The 20,732-nt window shown below is 45.4% G+C and overlaps 1 long non-coding RNA gene and 1 pseudogene across 1 annotated transcript; both read left to right on the top strand.

Annotated features, from left to right (window-relative positions):
- Window positions 1–805: 805 nt before the first annotated feature.
- On the top strand, window positions 806–1,681 carry LOC136510105 (uncharacterized). The gene is made up of 3 exons (XR_010772610.1): window positions 806–933; window positions 1,048–1,199; window positions 1,314–1,681. It is a non-coding gene; the product is annotated as an uncharacterized lncRNA (long non-coding RNA).
- A 6,129-nt stretch (window positions 1,682–7,810) lies between these two features.
- Window positions 7,811–17,143, top strand: LOC136510291 (receptor-like protein EIX2; annotated as a pseudogene).
- The last annotated feature ends 3,589 nt before the right edge of the window (window positions 17,144–20,732 follow it).

Here is a 20,732-nt window from a genome sequence, read left to right as displayed (position 1 = left end):
CTGATAATGCAACGCTGAGTTGCTAACTACTTCAGATATCTTGGTCCCTCCTGTTCAAAACATTCTATTCTTGATGTTACTTACAATCAGCCAAATAGACATCTTCCAATAGCTAAACTGATTTTGTCTTACTTATCAAGTATGAGGTCAAACTTGGTACACCATCGCCGGCGAGAGCAAACAACTTAGGTTAGACAGGCATGTATCAAAAATCTCTTCTCGAGATTGATCTATGCGACAATGCTTAAATTAATGTGTAAATGCATCATTCATGGAAGCATCAGGTTTCATGCTCTGCCAAGTGAAAACAGCAAAAGGAAATAAGATAATCTATGGTATTATTCTTCAGAGTTAAGGATAGACTCATCATCTTAATTGTAGGCTCATCTGCCTTGCCTATGTGTTGTGCTCATCTGCATTGATAAGGCATTCAGGCCCTTCTGGTGTGGCGCCACTGGGTAGCAACCATTTACTAATTTACAGTAATCTTGTAGATTTTACAGAACATTAAAAGCAACATTACAGCCATATTGTTTCCAAGCATAGATCATCACATAGGCAGAACACATAATATGGGCTCTTGGCACAAAAATACAAGGTCTCTCTCCTTTTTTGAGACTATCTTTTATTATGATATATGATCTCATCATACAGTAGTTACAAACTAAATATTCATTCATTTTAATAATGCCTAAGGATGGTACGTATGCTATTTTATTCAAACTAAAAAATGATTATAGTCAAAAAATCAGTGAGCAGTGAACAAAGATTAAAATCTAGGCTCACAAGGCGAATATTGAGGTAACAAAAACAGTGTTACTATCTTTATTTACAAAGTCTAACTAAATTCTTAATAGAGTTAGTAAATACTTATCCTAATTTTTCTCTGTTTCAGGAACATAAGTCTGACGTTGACGACAAAAGCACACAGATGTAATGATCATAATTCTTCTTAGAACTCACATATTCTTTCATAGGAGGTGGGACACCTTAGCAAACCTAATCTTGTGGAATAGAACTCATCTTTGTATCTGCTTTGTCCAACAGGAAGATAACCTACCATCGCCAGAACTTGCTCCAAAACAACTCGCACGCTCAGAGCGCCACACCTTCATCCAAATCCACTCAAGAGGAAATCAGGGGGTGGTGATGCAAATACTTCTAATGGTGCAACCTCCAAAAAGATAAAGATAGAACCTGTATGCAGTTTCTTCATTCTCCACACTACACACGTGAAATTTGAGTTGCAGTCATATAATCATAAGTTGCACCAGGTTCTTTGCTTTAAAATTGCCCTATTTCTTGGTATATAGGAAACTAGAACATTGGTTGTCAAGGATGAAAAGCTGTCTTCTTTGGAACCAATATCAAAATCATCTCTTTCAGAAAGAAGAGAATCCTCACCCATTACAGAGGAGGAAGTCAGGGCAGTACTTCGTGCAATTGAACCCACCACATGCCAAGATCTGGTGTTGAGGTTCAAGGCTCGTCTAATAACTCAAGAGGTAGTGTTACAATATAAATAAATATAATTTTGGCCAGAACTTGTTAGCACCAAATATGATCAAACTTCACTGGTAGTGTTACAATTTTGGTCATAAGTAGATAATAAACCAAAATACATATTTTGATTTATAAACTCAGTATAGATTAATCAAGAATGTAAATGTAAACCTGGTATAACCTATAGGTAAATTTAGTGCCAACTGTAAGCTTATTTATGATAGACAAAGCAAGAGCTCAAAAAATGGCTTTCATTAGGCTGAACTAACTAACAGCTTCAACAAAGTACCATCGATGTTTCAGGTCACTGCAAAGCAAAATTAAAAAAAAAAAACAGCAACTAGCAAAACAAAGTAGTACAAGGCTCTGGTACAATAATGCTCCGGTTTGCTTATTATCTCCCCTTGCTATCATAGACATGCCATGTATGTTGTATGGTCGCTATAGCAATCCCAGTAACTAGAAATCCAGCAACGCATCAAAGAGATGAACTGGCCAATCTTTAAAGTGGGCGTGGCAAAGCTGCGCCGGTCTTTCTAGTTATCATCTAATATTATATTATAAATATCAAGAAGCAAGCACAGAATTAATGGCAATACAAACCCAAGTTATCAAGTACTGCGACTCTAAGGGTGAGAGTTGTAGCTAAAAGATAGTAGAGCTCAGAAATTGCCAGAGAATTACAGTTACAATCTTCGAGCAATAGTATGTTGTTTGTTGCAGATTAAGGACAATGTTGACATAGCCCAGCTCAAGACATAAAACAAAGCTTCAATGTAGTTAAGCAAGAACTGAGCCTAGCACAATTATTGGGAGGTGTGGGTGTACACCCCCGGCCCATCACCTAAGTTTAAGTTCTCTTCGCCTCGACTTGGATGTCAAATTTTCTAATTTACAATGCCCCCTAGGTTGTTATGTAGTTAACCCCTCACAGCTGCGCTATATATATAGTTTATAGTATATATACTAACAAACACGATTGAGAATTCCGATAACAAGAGCATAACAGATTATATACCTCTGAGTTTGCTAAGACAGGATCCCTTGCCACGAACTGCCTCATCAGTGACAGTGAGGTCTGGTTCCTGAAGTCATCCTCTTGAGGCCCAGGCCAAAACTTGTTGCAGAAGAACAAGTGAAATCTGTAAGACATCAGGGTTCACCATCAGGCACGAAGCCCGCGGTGGGGCTAGGGGGGCTCCAGCCCCCCTACCGCTCTCGAGCAAGCGAAGCCTCGTAGAACCGCCGTCTGAAATTTCAGCTGTAGATGTACAGGTAGGAGGGGTTGAGATTTGCTGAACCTCTTTTCTTACTAATTGCCATTGTTTAGCCCCTCCTAAATTTTTTCCTAGCTTCATCCCTGTTCACCATCTACCAAAAGAACAAACAAACGCCACAGAGCGTGTTACCCAAAAACATGGCGAAGGTGGACCCACAAGGCTGTCTCCGGCCCATCAGGGTTCCTCCTGAGGAAATGCAGCACCTGCGCCGTCATCAGCACAGTCCTGGCCGCCGTCCGCTCGTAGCACTTCCTGGGCTTAGCGAGGCACAGCCAGCCTCCGCCGTCTACTGGCGCGAGCACCAAGAACCGGGGCTGTTCGCCGTCGAGCTCCAGCCTCCAGGCCACCACCTCGCGCAGCCTGAAGGCCTCGTCGGTGGACCCCAACAGGTACAGCGCCCTGTTGCCTTCGGGAACATCGGCGGCGGCGGCGTCCCCGAACCGTAGCGGCAGGGTGGAGAAGCACATGAGCTCGTAGTTGTCCTTGGCATGAAAGCAGTACTCGTCCACCGCGTAGATCTGGAGCTCGGCGTCTCCGTCGGCCGACATCACCGTTGGTGCCAGCCACTGCTGAGACGAGAGAGGCAGAGTGAAAGAGACGAAATTTCCGGTTCGGTTCGGGACAAAACCCCAATTCCCCCCACAAATGACAAATCCGTGATAGCGAGAGAGCGAGGGTTCTTCCGTCTTACCGAAGGTTGGAGAGCGAGGAGGTCGGCGAGAGTGGTTTCGACGGCGCGGGCGGCGGGCGTGCGCACTGCTCAGGTCGCTGGAAAACGGAGAAGGGGATGGCGTGCTCGGCACGACGCTCGTTCAGCGCGCGGCCATGAGCACGACGAGTCGACGACGCTTCGGTGTTGGCTGCCGGGCCGGCACCCTAATAAAACATATAATATTATTTTCATTCTTTTATTATATTAAAATAAAGAAGAATAAAAGTTTTCCCTCTCCCTCACAGAAGAAAGAAGGAATTAGCTTTTTTTTTGGTAGTTGACTGTTTTCATCTGAAATTATCAGTATTCTATTGGAAGTGACAAACCCTGGCACGATTTGACCTGTTTCGCAGGGCTCCTCTCTAGCTTTGGCTCTGGCTCTCGTTTTTCAGTAAAAAGCAGAGGAGTCGGAACTATTTTGAAGAAGTCATAAATTGTGGCTCCTCCGAAGGAGCCCCTCTAGAGGAGCCGTGCCAAACACCCCCTAAATAAATCTCCTTTACCCATATTTTTGTGCCATTTTTAGTTGGAAATTGAAGTTTTGGATGCAGAGAAGGCTCATCGTCAGGCACTACTGCAGAGAAGGCCTCATGTTAGGCTGCTGCTGCTGCTTGGAGGAGCCACACAGCGAAGCAACTGAAGTGGATGGGATCGGATTGGGAGTACCGCGACACGGCCGCCAGCGCGCAGACTGGGAGCGAGACTTGGCGGCCGGTGTGGTCGCATGCATGGAGGCGGCGATGGTGATGGTAAAGAGCAGGGCGACGAATGGTTCCGAGGCCCCGAGCACGTGTAGGTGACATGCATCGACATGGTCTGCTTGTGGCCGCGTCGGCCGGCGTGCCATGCCAGTGAAGGCTTCTGCAACTAAAAAAAATTGGGATTCACCCCACGTTGTGAGGAAGACTCCGACGACGACCTCGCTTCATCTGCTAGTCGCTCGCCGTACCTGGACGCCACTCGCAGGGCCCGCGGGGCCGTGCCTAGCTACCCTACCTCCCCGCTGGCGGTAGCTCTGGACGTGGCGCAGAGCGCAGCTGCCATGAAAGGAACCCACCTGGTGGCCACCAAGACGAAGCGACGTCATTGGCTGGTCCAGCACGCCCGATGGTCGCAGGGCACCACCTTTGCCGGCCACGCGTGGGCCCACACAGTGTCGCCTTGGTCCACAACCAGCGCCCAGGGTACCTGTGCACCAGCGCCTTGCCCGTGGCGCAGGGCGTCGGTGCCTGACTTGGCTCGTCAGCGTCCACGGGCCACGCATGTGCCCCACCAAGGGCCCAACGTCGACGCCGACGGGTTCTAGATCGTCGAGAGTCGTCGTCACTGGCGCCGACAAGGGCAGCCACCAAACGCCTGTGCCTTGTCCTGCCGGAGTTAGTGGGCCTATGCTTCAACTACCTGGCACACGACCACGTTGCCGCTCAGTGTCGCTACCCGTCCCGCTATCTCCATTGTCGAGGTATCGGCCATCAGGCCTGGGTGTGCAAGCGAGGTCGTTTGCCGCCGCGCAAGCCCTCGTCCTCGGAGGCCGGGGCGCCTCTAGGACGTGTCGCCATGCCGGACCAACGGGATCCAGCATGTTGCCGCGACATCGCGTCGTGCCAAGCCAAGCACTGCCACTGTTGTCGCCATCGTCGCTGCAGCAGCACCACAACAACACGCTGCCGCCATCACCACCTCTAGATGACACTGATAGCCGTCCCAAGGTAGAGGTCTTCGTCATCCCAACGAATGCGGAGCTCGCCACGTCTGAAGCAGACCTCGCCCTTGTTCTCGTCGCGCTCGTTGGTGGGAATTGGCCAACCGTCTAGCCGATGGAGTTCCGGGCACACCTTTCCTTAGCGTACCATGTGTCGGAGGGCACGACCAGCGTCTGTGCCTGGCTTGGGGGCCCCTTTGCATGCGAGTGTCAGCAGGACGACTGTCCTAGCTCGTCGTGCGAGGTAGTTGGACTTGAGGCCGAGGCAGACCTGGTGCTGTGGAGCTGGCTGAGGCAACTGCTACCTACAGTAGACACGACGCTGGACCCAATGTTGGTTGAAGTGGCAATCCAAGATTCACCTCCCACCGACGCTTCACTTCAGAACTAGGCCATGTTGCGGAGATGGCCACCAACGTGCTCGACGACCCTCCCAGCGACGAACAGCAGAGCTCGACTTCGCCCAGGGAAATGCTTCGGGCCTCGCCATCGTCTTTGGCCATTGAGTTCGCAAAGCAGGTCTCAGCACCGCTGAAGACTCCGCTGATCAAGGCGACACCGCCGCGTCGAAAGCGTCGCTCTCAGTCGTCTGCATCCATTTGTCGTAGTATACACCTTGCGGCCAAGTGCGGTTCACGTGCCGTGAATGCAACACCTAACGGACACTCGGCGAAGTACTAACGGCCGGCACGCTGTCCGTTAGGACGGCGCACACGCGGGTCACGTGTTGGTTATTGCCCGGTGTCCCATAGAGGCCGAGTGTTGACACTCAGCAAAAAATAAATATGCCGAGTGTCTGATGCTCGCCGAGTGTTGACACTCGACAAATAGTAAATATGCCGAGTGTAATAGTATGCCGAGTGTCTCGGAGGAAACACTCGGCAAATCTGTCGTTTGCCGAGTGCCCGATATAATACACTCGGCAAACATAGAGCACTCGGCATTTTCACTGTTTCCCGTAGTGACTGCAAGCACAGAAAGTGCTGACCGCCAAGTGGAATCCAACTCGGCAACCCCAGCAGAATGCACCTACTCAGGTCATGGCTGCTTTTAATCAGATTTTCTAGGAGCCACTTGACTCCGCAAAGAGGGCGGCTCTGCACGAGCTGATGAAGTTCGACCTGGCCAGGATCAATTGCATGTTCGAGGAGGCGTGCTAGTCTACCTGTCTATGGTAGTTTGGTCACAAATGTAATCATGTAAATTAAGTCAGACAATGTAATTCTGTGAGCCCAAGTTGGGGTTCTGTCCTTCAGTACTCCTTTGATTACCGAGGAGTGCTGTAACATTAACATTTTACTCTTCTGCTTAATGAAACACGTGTCACAAGGGCACGTTCGCTAAAAAAACCCTGCTTCCCTTTTTGCTGGGGTCTACAGCTCGTTGGTTTGAAGATGACACCGCACTCGATTTCCTCCTCGCAGTGGTAACAGCACTACAACTGGTGCCAGTACGATGAAAGAAGAGTACTCCTACCTCCAATTATATATTGTCGCACTACTGCAGAAATCTTTTTTGACGCGGGCAAAAACGATTTTCCGACGGAGGCGTTTTCTGTGGATCCGCCCGCCGCCGCCGTGGATCTGAGCACCGGCGAGGGAGAGAGTGAGGGAGATGCAGAGAGGAAAAGAGAGGTAGATGGGGAGAGCTGACCTACCTCGGACCCGCGCAGCCGCAACCCCGTCATCGAGCCTCGGACCTCGTGCGCCAAAGCGCCTCGCGACGCCGCGCCGCCGCACGCCGATGAGGTCTCGCCATGCCTCGCGACGCCACCGAGTGCCGACACGCGCCACCACGGTCCCACGCCGTCGCGTTGCCCGACTATGCGCCACCGTGGCCGCGCGCCACCACGGCCCCACGCCGCCGCGCCGCAACCGCCCTAGAGAGAGAGAAGGACCGGAGAGAGGCGGTGGAGAGAGGGAGGGAGGTGGTGGAGAGAGAGGGACCGGAGGAGGGAGCCGCTCGTCCTTGCGTCTGCGGCGCCTGGGAGAAAGAGAGCGGCGAGAGAGTGGTTAGGGAGTGAGGTTAGGGTTTCATTGTGTTTATATACTCAACACTGGTATTGGGCTTCGAAATAGTAGCGGGCTGGGCCAGATTTTAGGAGACGGGCCTTATAAAATAACCGCCTCGGTTAATGATTTACCGAGGCGATTGCGTTATAATGCCCGCCTCGGTTAATAGGCATTAACCGAGGCGGTTATATTACATTGCCCGCCTCAGTTAATAGATTTTAGAACCGCCTCGGTTAATAAAAAATGACCGCTTCGGTTAATCCAGGCATTAACCGAGGCGGTCGAAATGCCTGCCCGCCTCCGAGACACTTTATCAAATGCTGCGCAAAAGAATTTGTGTAGTAGTGTCGGCTAGTTTCTCAGTGTAATTTTGGTGTGATTTCATATGTCCAAATAAAGCGATCTATCGATGTCTACTCTACAATAAATATTATTAAGATTGGTAAAAAGTTGACACTGACGTATTGAACGATAACTGTGAATATTGCAAGCAAAAGCAGAAAATGTCCAATCCAATAACGGACACCCATATGTACGTTGCTATTGCTACTGGAGTATTTATCATCCAGCACTGCAAACGGATCGAGTCAGAACAAACACAATGGCTGTAACGCCGCGATCCTCCTTCCATGGAGCTGCAGCAGCTAAGTTCCTCCTACTCTTCTCCCTCCTAGCAGCACTAGCACCAACGATCGTCGGCACTTCTCGGTCTGCTGTCTCCTGTGGAGGTGGAGGTATGCAGCTCAACGGCAGCTGCATCGCGGCCGAGAGGGATGCGCTGCTCGCCTTCGAAGCCGGCATCACCAGCGACCCCAGCAGATGGCAGAGATCGTGGCGAGGCCAAGACTGCTGTCGGTGGTACGGGGTGAAGTGCAACTCCAGGACAGGCCATGTGGTGAAGCTCGACCTCCACAACGATTTTTTGGAAGAAGATTTTTTTTTAATTTCTTGGGAGAGCCTTATTATGGTGAGGACCATGTCGCTAATTGGTTGTGTGGGCAGGTAAGTTCATCACTTCTTGCCCTACCACTACCGGAGACGGCTTCTTTGCCAAGTGTCCCAGACTTTGCCGAGTGCTTTTTATCGGGCACTCGACAAAGAGGTTGTTTGCCAAGTGCCAGATAAAAAGCACTCGGCAAACAACTGGCACCCGGCAAAGAGGTGGTTTGCCGAGTGCCGAGCACTCGGCACTCAATAACACTCGGCAAAGAGGTGGTTTGCCGCTCGGCAAAGGGCCGCCTCCGTTAACGTCTGGCAGGCCTCCGTTAATTCTTTGCCGAGTGTCTTCTTCTGACACTCGGCAAAGAGGCTCCTTTGCCGAGTGTCATTTTTTGACACTCGGCAAACCATATTTTATTTTCACTTTTGACCTCCAAACTTTTTCTGCAGTCCTCATACAATACCTGGTACTCCATGTTCCAATGTGGCACATTTCTCGGACTTTTTCTATATTTCTTTAATTTATTTCATTTAATTTAATTTTCTTGGATAATTCAAATTATAATTGCTAGTCATTCGAATAATGAAAAAAAATTAACGAAAAAATGTTATTCATGTTATTTAGTATAATGTGAGGCCGTATCCACGAACAGACCACTAATTTCGAACATCTTGTTCACGAAACATGACCACGAACTTGCGGTCGAGTTGTTTTTAAATTATATAAAAAGCAAACGAAGTCCGAAAATCATAAAACTTGTCAAGATGACATGATATCATATGTGGAGGCTGTGATAAAAATTTGAGAAGGTTTCGCGCAAGTTGTCACATACGATGCTTGCAAACCGAAGAATCTCCGAAGAAGTTTCATGATTTCATGAAGAGGCCGACGAGGTGGAGAAGCATCGTACGTGACAACTTACATGAAACCTTCTCAAATTTTTATCACAGCCTCCACATATGATATCATAACATCTTGACAAGTTTTATGATTTTCGGACTTTGTTTCTTTTTTTATAGAATTTAAAAACAACTCGACCGCAAGTTCGTGGTCATATTTCATGAACAAGATGTTCAAAATTTGTGGTCTGTTCCTAGATACGGCCTCACATTATACTAAATAACATGAATATTATTTTTTCATTCATTTTTTTCATTATTCGAATGACTAGCAGTTATAATAAGAAAATTCAATTAAATGAAATAAATTAAAGAAATATAGAAAAAGTTCGAGAAATGTGCCACATTAGAACATGGAGTACCAGGTATTGTATGAGGACTGCAGAAAAAGTTTGGAGGTTAAAAGTGAGAAAAAAATATGGTTTGCCGAGTGTCAAAAAAAATGACACTTGGCAAATCACCGTTGTGCCGAGCACTAGGACGTACTATGACACTTGGCAAAGAATTTTAATTTTTTTTAAAAAAAACCCTCTTTGCCGAGTGCCAGTCCGGGTGACACTCGGCAAAGAATTTAAAAAAATAGTTTGCCGAGTGCCAGATCGAGGGCACTCGGCAAATAAATTTTTTTTAAAAAACCCTCTTTGCCGAGTGCCAGGCCATATGGCACTCGACAAAGATTTAAAAAAATTAAAAAAAACTTTGCTGAGTGCCAGATCGGGGGCACTCGACAAAGGGGGATTTAACCCCGCCGGCCCAGACACCCCAAATCTCCCCAAAAGCCGATGCCGCGACGCGGCTCTCGCTCTCCCCCTCGATCTTCTTCCGCCCAGCGTGCGCTCTCCCTCGCCTCTCTCTCGCTCCTCTGGAAGCACCAACGCCGGCTCCCTCCGCATCCTCCTCCCCTACGCAGACCCCTGCTCGTCCCCGTGGCTCCGCTGTGGACCTACGGTAGGGCCGCGCACTCTGGGATGGGGCGGCCAAGAGCCATGCCTACCATGCCGCCGCCGCCGCGACGCCATGGCGGGCCGGCCGGCTGGCCAGCGTCGCCGCCCCTAGGATGGGCGAGCTGGCTGCTGGCTGAGCGCCGCCGCGCTGGTCGACCGCAGCAGCAGCTCAACACCACGCTCGTCCCAGGCTAGGATGGGCCTGGATGCGGGCTCGATCCATGTCGTCTCCGTAAGATCTGCGCCATCCAGTAGTTCTAGCTGCTCGTCCATCCTGTGTAGTCTGTAGATCAGGCATGCACGTCCATGGTGAGCTGTTTAGGCGCTGCAGATAGAAGATCTAGGGTTAGAGTTGCCCCGTGGTGAATTGCTACTGCCGTGATTGCCGGGATATTGTAATATCGGCAGTAGTTCATCCTTTGTTTCTGTGTGAAATATTGATTTGGGCCTTGCTTGCTAATGCTAAGTGAGTTAAATAGTAGACTGTGTTGTTAAAGAATGTAATTTTTCGTGGTCTAGAATTCTTGTTTATTTACTTGAATGTGTTGTTGCTGTCCTGGAGTTTCAGATTCTTTTCTAGGATAATTGATCTACCTAAGGAGCACCATTAGAGCATGGGTTCCTGTACAAGAGCTATAGATGCTATGTAGTTTTGAAACACCTACCAATATTTGTTGTCCCTAAGTTTATTATTAGAGCTAATTATATCAATCACACTGGAAATACCATAAACAAAGTAAAGTGCACCTCTCAGTTCCCTTATTTAAGCTTTCGTAGTGCATCCACATGGTGCAGACTGATGTGATTATGTGAGCTAATAATCTCTTATAAGCACACCCATTGTACATACTCTTATGTTGGCCATTGTTGTATGTGTATGTGTGAACCTATCAACCCTGATGCTATCTTGATGCATGGGTGACTGAGCCTGAAACCTGATGCATTTGTGAACCTAATAAAACAAATACAGAACTGAAGTGAAAACATGTTTGTCTTCCAAGCTCCTTCATTTCAGAAAGACCTGAGTAGTTATTTAAAAACTTCATGCTTGTATGTAACTAATTTGCAATGCAACGAGGGACATGACTCATGGACAGTACCTGTACTTAGGCAAGAATGTGACCTCCATGGTTCACAGGGGCATATGTGCCTAGATCATTTGTGCTATTGCTGCACATCTATTGGTTGATTGAACTTGCCTGTTAATTGAAATTAGTAAAACTATTTGAGAAAAAACTAGAAGATTGTGTGAGCATTGTAGCTTGTTTTTGAATAATCACATTTTAGTTCCTTTTACAATATTAGAGCTATTGTGACTACTCTTCCTGCAGTTTCAAAACATGCTGTTTGATGTGTGCAGGTAGCAGCTGACTGCTAGCTACTAATATAACACCCTCAATGTATAACAAGGTAAATAGTTTAAAAAATCCCTAGCTTATGTACTTGTGCTGTTACTTTTTATTGTATTGACACTGTCGTTTGATTTACTTAGTATTATCTAATCATTACTAATTTAGAGAAGAGGTGAGCTTACTGCTTATTTTATCCTTATTTCGGGCTAAAATTGTTCGTCTTGGTAGATTCTTCCCTTGATGTTTTTTCCCACTCAATAAACAGCATCAGAAGCTTTATATACTTAGCCCAGCCGTGGTGGCTAGAATGCTATTTTTCCTTGCTTTACTGGCCAACTCAAGGAGTCTTATTTAACTGCTCATTCCAATGGCATATTACACCTTTAAATCCTATTTTGTTCAGTACCGTGACATGTTATTTTGCTTTTCTCCAGTACAACGCTGGCAATCCTGCTACTACGTTGGTCATAGCTGCTGGGAAAGGCTTAACTGACTGCATCAAGTGTTTTTTGAAAGTTGGTGCCGATGCAAATATTTCTGATGAAGTGAGTTTTATCTTTCTTTTTAGCTTGTTATAGCTGTAACTGTTCTCTTGCTTCTGGGACCTGTGTCCGTTATACTTGCAGCAGTGCAGCACTACTTTCAGGAATTTTCTAGAGTTAATATGTTATTGAAGCATGCCAAGATCTCAAGATTTTTGTGAGTACAGGTTTTTAAGGTAGTGAGTACAGTTTAGAACACCACCCAACTACACAAGTGAATCTAGGGGTAATTAGCAAAGTATTCTCAGTGATGCAATTTGTTGGTATTTAGTGTTTATTGTCATTGCTTTCTGAAACCCGTCCTTTTTGGTAGTCTGTTTAGTGCTATATGGACCAAATATTGTTTTCTTTGAAAGTATCGTGACACTAGTTTATTTAATGTACTTATTTCATAGTTAGGAGCAATTTTTGAGTAAAGTACTGCTTGTCTTAAAATCTGAAGTCCAACATCTTACCTTGAATACTTTGCAGGTCTACCAGAGCGAGGCAGCACAACGTCCGGATCAGTGGACCTGAATGGGCTAGGTAGACAGAGAATGCAACTTCCCTGGAACCTGTGCAGTGTTCACGTTCTCATGGTGCAAAGAAAAAGCAAAGCCGCTGGATATGCTGAGAATTTTTTTCTTTGAAAAATAGGTTTGCCGAGTGTAATTCTAAAAACACTCGGCAAACAGTAACAGTATGCTGAGAAAAAAATATTTTTTTTCTTTGGAAAATAGGTTTGCCGAGTGTAATTCCCAAAAACACTCGGCAAACAATAGTCCTTTGCCGAGTGTGTTTTGGAAAAACACTCGGCAAACCATTTTTTTGCCGAGTGTTTGAGCCAACGGCGCTCGGCAAAGCGGAGACCTTTGTCGAGTGCTTGACCTTGACACTCGGCAAAGCCGCCGTCACGGCGACTTTTCTTTGCCGAGTGTTAGATTAGCACTCGGCAAAGGCTTTGTCGAGTGCCCGATAAAGTGCACTCGGCAAAGAGGTCTTTGCCGATAAACTGTTTACCGAGCGCCCTTTGCCGAGTGTAACACTCGGCAAAGGCTTTGCCGAGTGCCTGAGGCAGGCACTCGACAAAGAAGCTGAATCCGGTAGTGTACGCAGACATCGGTATCTAAATCTTAGCGGAAATTCTATTGGGGACGGACTGGCTATACCGAAATTCATGGGTTCTCTAAGGAGCTTGAGATATCTTGACCTATCTAACATGAAGTTCAGTGGCCAAGTACCTCGTCAGCTAGGAAACCTTACCAAATTGAAATACCTCAACATAGGGGGTCCAAGAATTCATTAGTCAATATTCATATTCATATTCATATTCATATTCATATTCATATTCATATTCATATTCATATTCATATTCATATTCATATTCATCGGATGTTTCATGGTTAGCAAACCTCCACTCACTAGAGTATCTCGACATGAGCAGCGTGGACCTTAGCGCAATGGTTGACTGGGTTCATTGGGTGAACACCCTCCCAAATTTGAGAGTACTGGATCTCAGTTCTTGTCAACTTACACCCTATTCGCTTGATCGTATCAGCCATGCTTATCAGCTATGATACAGTGTTTTTCTCTCACAACAAAACAGCATCAGCCGGCTTATAAGCCATAGAAACGATCAAGCGAACAGGGTGTTAATAGTTCCATCCCATCACTTGTACACCACAACCTTACGCTGCTCGAGAACCTTGACCTCTCTTGGAACATTTTTCATGGTCCCGCTGCACCAAATTGGTACTGGGATGTAACTAGCCTCAAGAGTCTAGACATAAGTAGTTGCAAATTGTTGGGGCCCTTTCCTAATGAGTTGGGAAACTTGACCTTGTTACGGACCCTCAACATGGAATACAATGAAATCCAGGGGATGATACCATCAACACTGAAAAGCATGAGCAGTTTACAAGCATTATACCTCAGCCAGGTCAACATTGGTGGGGATGTAGCACAATGGAGCGGATACCAAAATGTTCCTTGAACAGTTTGCAAAAGCTATTTCTAGATGAAACCAACATCACTAGCATGATCCCAAAGTCCATATCCGGCTTCACTGCCTTAAGCAACCTTGACATCAGTAGCAACCACTTGAGCGGTTTTGTGCCTGTGGAGATGGGAATGTTAACAAATCTGACTATGCTGTACATTGCTAATAACAATTTCAGTGGTGTAGTATCAGAAGACCACTTCTTTGGTTTGGCTAATTGGAAGACCATTGGCTTGAGTGATACACATCTTCAAGTCAAGGTGGACTCGGATTGGAAACCACCATTCGACTTGCAAGAGGCATATTTTTCATCATGTTATTTGGGTCCCCAAATACCTAATTGGCTTCGATGGCAAAAGAGCATTTCAAACCTTGACATTTCCAACACAGGTCTTATTGGTACAATCCCATATTGGTTTTGGACAACATTTTCTAACACCACTTATTTGGACCTCTCTTACAACCAAATTACTGGTGAGTTACCTCTTGATTTGGAGTTCATGGCTATAGAGGTGCTTCTTCTCCAGTCAAATCATTTAACTGGTTCAGTACTAAGACTCTCAAGAAGCATTGGTTTATTGGACATCTCCAACAATTCTTTAGATGGACAACTGCCATCAAATTTTGGAGGTCCACATTTTCAAATTGCAGTTCTCTTTTCCAATCGTATAACTGGGACCACTCCTGACTCTATTTGTCAATCACGACAACTGAGGTTTTTAGATTTTTCAAACAACCTGGCACTCGGCAATGGCCAAAAAACACTCGGCAACTGCTTTGCCGAGTGTAACACTCGGCATACGACACACAACATCTTTTTGTCGGCAAACAGCTATTTGCCGGGTGCTTTTTGTCGGGCACTCGGCAAAGCCTTTGCCGAGTGCCGGAAAAGCACTCGGCAAAATGGAAATGTGAAAAACCCCCAAAAATAATAGCAAATTTTTTTCGGGGGAGGCCGCCCACCAGCCAGCGCCTGCCCATCTTCATCGAAGTCGGTGCATTTTTTGCGCTAAATTCACGGCTAACGCGGCCGGCGGGATTCGAACTCACGACCTCTCCCTCGCGTGTCTACTGCTCTACCATTGCACTACACTGTCACTTGTGTCTAAATTCCGTTATCTATCCTCATATATTTTACTAAACCAAGAGTAAATTGCTTGTTTGAGGCTCTAAACGAATTCAAATAAAAAAGTGGTCAACTACAAAGTTTTATAACTTTTCGAGATCTACAATTTTCATTTAGGAAGTTTTTCCATCCGAGGTCGTTTGAAAAATTCGAATTTCAAATTTGAGAGATTCAAACGTAGTTTTGCATGATAAGATGATTTCAAATCAAAAAGTTGTCAACTACATAGTTTCATAACTTTTGGAGATCTACAATTTTCATTTAGGAAGTTTTTCCATCCGAGGTTTTTTGAAAAATTCAAATTTTAAAATTTTCAAATTCAAAATGTCATTTTTGCATGACAAGATTATTTCAAATCAAAATGTTGCCAACTACAAAATTTCATAACTTCTCAAGATCTACAAAGTTTATTTTGGTCATTTATTCATCCGACATAGTGGTAGTAACATTGTTCAGAAATCTTATATATCTCTCTTCTACTTTCATGAAACTAATATGAGAGATATGAGAGATGTAGATTTTATGAACAACGTTATTGTCACTTTGTCAAATGAAGAAATAACCAAAATAAACTTTGTAGATCTTGAGAAGTTATACAACTTTGTAGTTGAAAAGTTTTTCATTTGAATTCATTTAGGGCCTCAAAAATTGCTTTGAAAAACTGATTTGCCGAGGGCCAAAAAAAATGCACACGGCAAAATGCTTCTTTGCCGAGTGCCAAAACAAAGGCACTCGGCAAAATACATCTTTGCCGAGTGCCAGAAAAAGGCACTCGGCAAAGACGCATTTTGCCGTGTGCCGAAAAATAGCACTCGGTAAAATACATATTTGCCGAGTGCCAGAAAAAAGACACTCGGCAGAGACGCATTTTGTCGAGTGTTTTTTTTTGCCGAGTGTATTTTATTTGGCACTCGGCAAAGACCGTCTTTGCCGAGTGCCCGATAAAATACACTCGGCAAAGCCTCCGGCACTCGGCAAAGTGCCGGTTTCCGGTAGTACTGCTTACAGGGGGGCTTCCTGATCGTGGCAGAGAAGGGTTGAAACAACAGATCCCACCTAGCAACAACTCTTCAATGGCTGATTCAACAAACGTTTATAGTTTATACATCAAATTTCTCCTTCTACACAACAATAGTCTGTCAGGTGGATTTCCATTATTCTTGAAACAATGTGAAAATCTTGCATATCTTGATCTAACTCAAAACAGATTCAGTGGAAAGTTACCTACATAGATAAGTACCAACATGCCTCAGTTGGTAATGTTACGGCTAAGGTCTAACAAATTTTCTGGTCACATTCCAATTGATATAATGAGGCTATTTCAGCTCCGTATTCTTGATCTAGCAAACAACATGTTTTCTGGGGTTATACCACAATCTCTTGCAAACTTGAAGGCTCTAACTACCACTATGTATTCTGAAGGAGATAATAATCCTTTCAAAGAAGTTTATGATTCTGCTTATTGGAGTGGTGATATGGGAATGTCTGGTGATAGCCTTTCGTTGCCAACTAAAGGCCAAGTGCTTGACTACACGGGGAATATCTTATTTTTTAAGAGCATTGATCTATCTTGCAACTTAGTTGGGCAAATTCCCAAAGAAATCGGTGCACTTCTTGGGCTGATAAATCTGAATTTATCATCAAACTTATTGAGTGGAAACATTCCATTTAAAATCGGCAATGTGTATTCATTGGAGTCTCTTGACTTGTCGAACAACCAACTTTATGGTGAAATTCCTCAGTCCTTGACAAATTTAACTTCGTTGAGCTATCTGAATTTGTCCTACAATAACCTATCTGGCTGAATACCCTCAGGACATCAACTAGACACTCTCAGGGCAGAGGATCCTGCTTCAATGTACATTGGCAATCCTGGTCTTTGTGGGCATCCACTTCCAAAGGTGTGTCCTGGAGATCAACCAAAAAAAGAAGATCCCATGAGATGGCATGAAGATGACAAGACTCGAATGGATATCTATCTTGGTTTCACAGTGGGATTCTGGGTAGGTCTTTGGATAATATTTTGTGGCCTTTTGTACAAAAAGACTTGGAGGTACACCTATTTCAGCCTATTAGACAAATTGTATGGCAAGGTGCATGTCTTTTCTGTAGTCACTTGGAAACGGTGGTTCAGAAAGCAAGGTACAAACTGAGCAAGCGCTATACAAGTATTAAGTATATATGGGAAAAACAAAGCACTACTTATTTATTGGGTTAGAACGACCTTCAGCTGCGGAGCATTTGATTCTAAGTAATGAATGGTAATTCACTCCATCCACAGCCACAATAAAAGTTCTCAATGCATAATGATATTGCTGTACTGTCATATATGTAATGTAAGAGCTAGGCTGTTAATCATGTTGTAAGGGCGAAGCACTTCAAGCTTTGCCTCGAGCCACTTGTAATATGCAATAAGTTTGTTTGTTGTACATGGCAGTATTCTATTAGAAGTGACAAACCCCTGGCACGAATAAATAAATCTGCTTTACCCATATTTCTGTGGCATTTTTCGTAGGAAAACGAAGTTTTTCGATGCAGAGAAGACTCATCATCAGGCACTACTGCAGGATGAGGTGCGTGGTAGCCTGGGACGGCCAACACATAGCGGGGCTCATTTCTGGGCCGTCCATCCATGATGGACGGCCACCAAGTTCTGTCTGCCACTCCGATCCTGCCTGATGGAGCTTTATTTGGGTAGTGTATGTAGTAGTGCTGCTGCTAGCAAACAAGTCGCACCAGCTAATCGATTACTTATGTGGGGCTTATCAATTGTGGCAGCGAGGACGAGCCAATCTGGAACCAGGGGAACTTTTGTGAAAATCCAGGACAGGGCTTACGTTACTTTACTGGGATCACTATTATTATTAGTTGTGACACAAATCAAAAGGTTATCTGTATGCTGCCGTCCTGCAGTTCCATTAATGGCTATGATCACAAACCTATTCTGCAACTGTTTAGTTTCTCATATTGCATCCTTGGAAGAGATGCTACCGTACTGTGTTTAGTTACATCTTCAGCTTTGTTTGTGTGAGACGTGGGATTACCATAGTACAATATAAGCCATGAAAACATAGGGTGACACGTTAGTATGTTACTGCAAAAAAAAAAAAAAGGATACACCTTCTCTGATTAACAGAGGTGGACACATATAGTGGCGCTGCTCTATAAATGGCCGATCGATCGGCTATAAAAGAGGCAGACTTTCAAAGGCGTCTGTCTCAGTTTGTCGACCAATAAAGACGAGCGTCTTAAGATGTCCGCCTATGAAAATTGTCATTAATAGAGGCGGGCATTCTAAGAGTTTGCCTCTAGAAATCGATTAACAGAGACGGACATCTTAAGAGGCTCGTCACTGGAAATAGTTGTATCCAAAAATAATTCATAACTTTTGCAGATAAAGTTGGATGAGGGCAAACTTCATAAGAAAGTTATAGCCCTTGATGTGATCTACAACTTTGTAGTTGAGAAGTTTTTGTATTTGAACTGTTTAGAGTCCAAAAATATTGTTTTAAGTTCTCAGCTTTTGAAATTTGAAATTTGAATTTTTCAAACAATCTTGGATGTTACCATGGTATATACCAAAAATTTATTTTATCAATGCTGACTACAATTTATAGTTGTAATTTTTTAATTTGAAACAATTTAGAGTCCCAAATATATGTTTTAGGTTTTTAAATTTGAAATTCAAAATTTAGAATTTCCAACCCACCTTGAGTATAGTATTCATACACATGGTTATTAATACCAAAGTTGTAGTGCCCGACCCAATCTACAAGATTGTTGTTGGTAAGTGTCGACGAAATATGGTCAGCAGTCTACCTAGGGGTATGCCCAAGGTAGTAGATTGTCGGCAGACAGATGCGCAAGCCACAAACAAGACGGTGACGCAAGACAGACACGAGGTTTTATCTAGGTTCGGCCGCCAAGAAGGCGTAATACCTACGTCATGCGTCTGATTTGTATTGCTGTATGTCAATGAGAGATGCTTTTTAGAGGGGTCCCCTGCCCGCCTTATATAGTCTAGGGGCAGGGTTACAGATCTGGAAACTAATCCTAGTCAGTTACAATTGCCATATGTGGCCGGATAAGGATTCCTATTCTAACCGACCAGGATCTTGCTTGATCACCAAATCTGTCTTGACTCCTTACGCGGGACTCCGAACAGGTTAGCTGGGCCGCGCGTCATCTTTTGGTGGACCGAACCCACTGATCCGGGCCGGCCCAAGCCTAGCCGTAAGGGTATAGGGGTTAATACCCCCACAGCTAGTCCCCGAGCACCATGTATTATGCTGCGACACGCCATTTTAAGCCTCTCCGACAAGTAAGGCTCGAGTCCTTGACATCTCTGACCACCGTCGTCGCCGGAGAAATAGGTTGTCCGAAGAATATATGGTGCTCTCAAGAAAAAAGAAAAAGATTTCCGTCCTGGGAAGTGTGCCCACTTGTATTTCTGAAAAGAAATGTAAGTGGTCTTGAAGCGTAGCGTCCTTGAACATCAGAGGCGTAGGGGTCGAAAAACAAACACATTCACCGCAAGGTGAAGTGTGCCCACTTAGTCCCCGAGCCTGGTAGTAGGTGACATAGTCACGTGGTGCCAGGGTCTAAATAGGATTCCCAGTTAAGTTGAAAACCCAATTGCTGTACAGACAATACGAGATGCACTGGCAGGTGCATCGTACCGATGTAGTCCCCGAGCTTGCTGGAAGGCGAAGTATGAGCCTTGTAGCAAGGTCTAAATAAATGTCTCTCAACTATATGTGAGTACAAACCACATGTAGCCGAGAAGAACCATTCTCCGAGCAGTGGTCGGGATAGTCCCCGAGCACTTTAGTAATCCTTACAATCATTCAAAGCATAGGTGTCGATTAAATAAACACATTCACCGCAAGGTGAAGTGTGCCCACTTAGTCCCCGAGCCTGGTAGTAGGTGACGTAGTCACGTGGTGCCAGGGTCTAAAAAAGAATTGATACTTTAATTAAGGATCTAATCGTCGTGCAAGCAAAACGAGATGCACCGGCAGGTGCATCGTACCGACGTAGCCCCCGAGCTTGCTGGAAGGCAAAGTAGGAGCCTTGTAGCAAGGTCTAAATAAATGTCTCTCAACTGTATGTGAGTACAAATCACATGTAGCCGAGGAGAACCATTCTCCGAGCAGTGGTCGGAACAGTCCCCGAACACATAAGTTGTCGGAGCAGTCCACGAGCACGGCAGTGGTCTGGGCAGTCCCCGAGCACGGCAGTGGTCTGGGCAGTCCCCGAGCACGGCAGTGATCTGGGCAGTCCCCGAGCACGGCAGTGGTCTAGGCAGTCCCCGAGCACGGCAGTGGTCTGGGCAGTCCCCGAGCATTGTAGTAGTCTGATCCATCGTTGAGCACAAGGCATGCAGCGAAAATACGAACGCCGCTTGTAATATTATTTGGTGTATTTTATTTATCTCCTTTCTCTGTCAAGTCCAGTCTGACACGTCTGGTCAAAAAAGCAGACGGGTATAGTGCGACACTCTGTCTTCTTGCTCTTTTCTGGCAAACAGTCACTTGACACATGTATGAAGGTGCGTCAGTGTGGGCCCTCTTACACTATCAACGAAGAGGCGCGTACACTGGTAACGAAGGGGCGCATTTATTGGCGTAGATCTCGAGGTCGTGTGAACAACTGTCTACGGCGCGTGCGCACGTCTCCCAAGAATCTCAGGCGGACGAAACGATGGAGGTCTTTGTTATTTATAATATAGACCTGGTAAGT

The sequence above is a fragment of the Miscanthus floridulus genome, chromosome 16 (assembly GCF_019320115.1).
Source record: "Miscanthus floridulus cultivar M001 chromosome 16, ASM1932011v1, whole genome shotgun sequence".
Lineage (NCBI taxonomy): Eukaryota > Viridiplantae > Streptophyta > Magnoliopsida > Poales > Poaceae > Miscanthus > Miscanthus floridulus.
The sequence above is the reverse complement of the archived record's forward strand: the minus strand, read 5'-3'. Positions and strand labels throughout refer to the sequence as shown.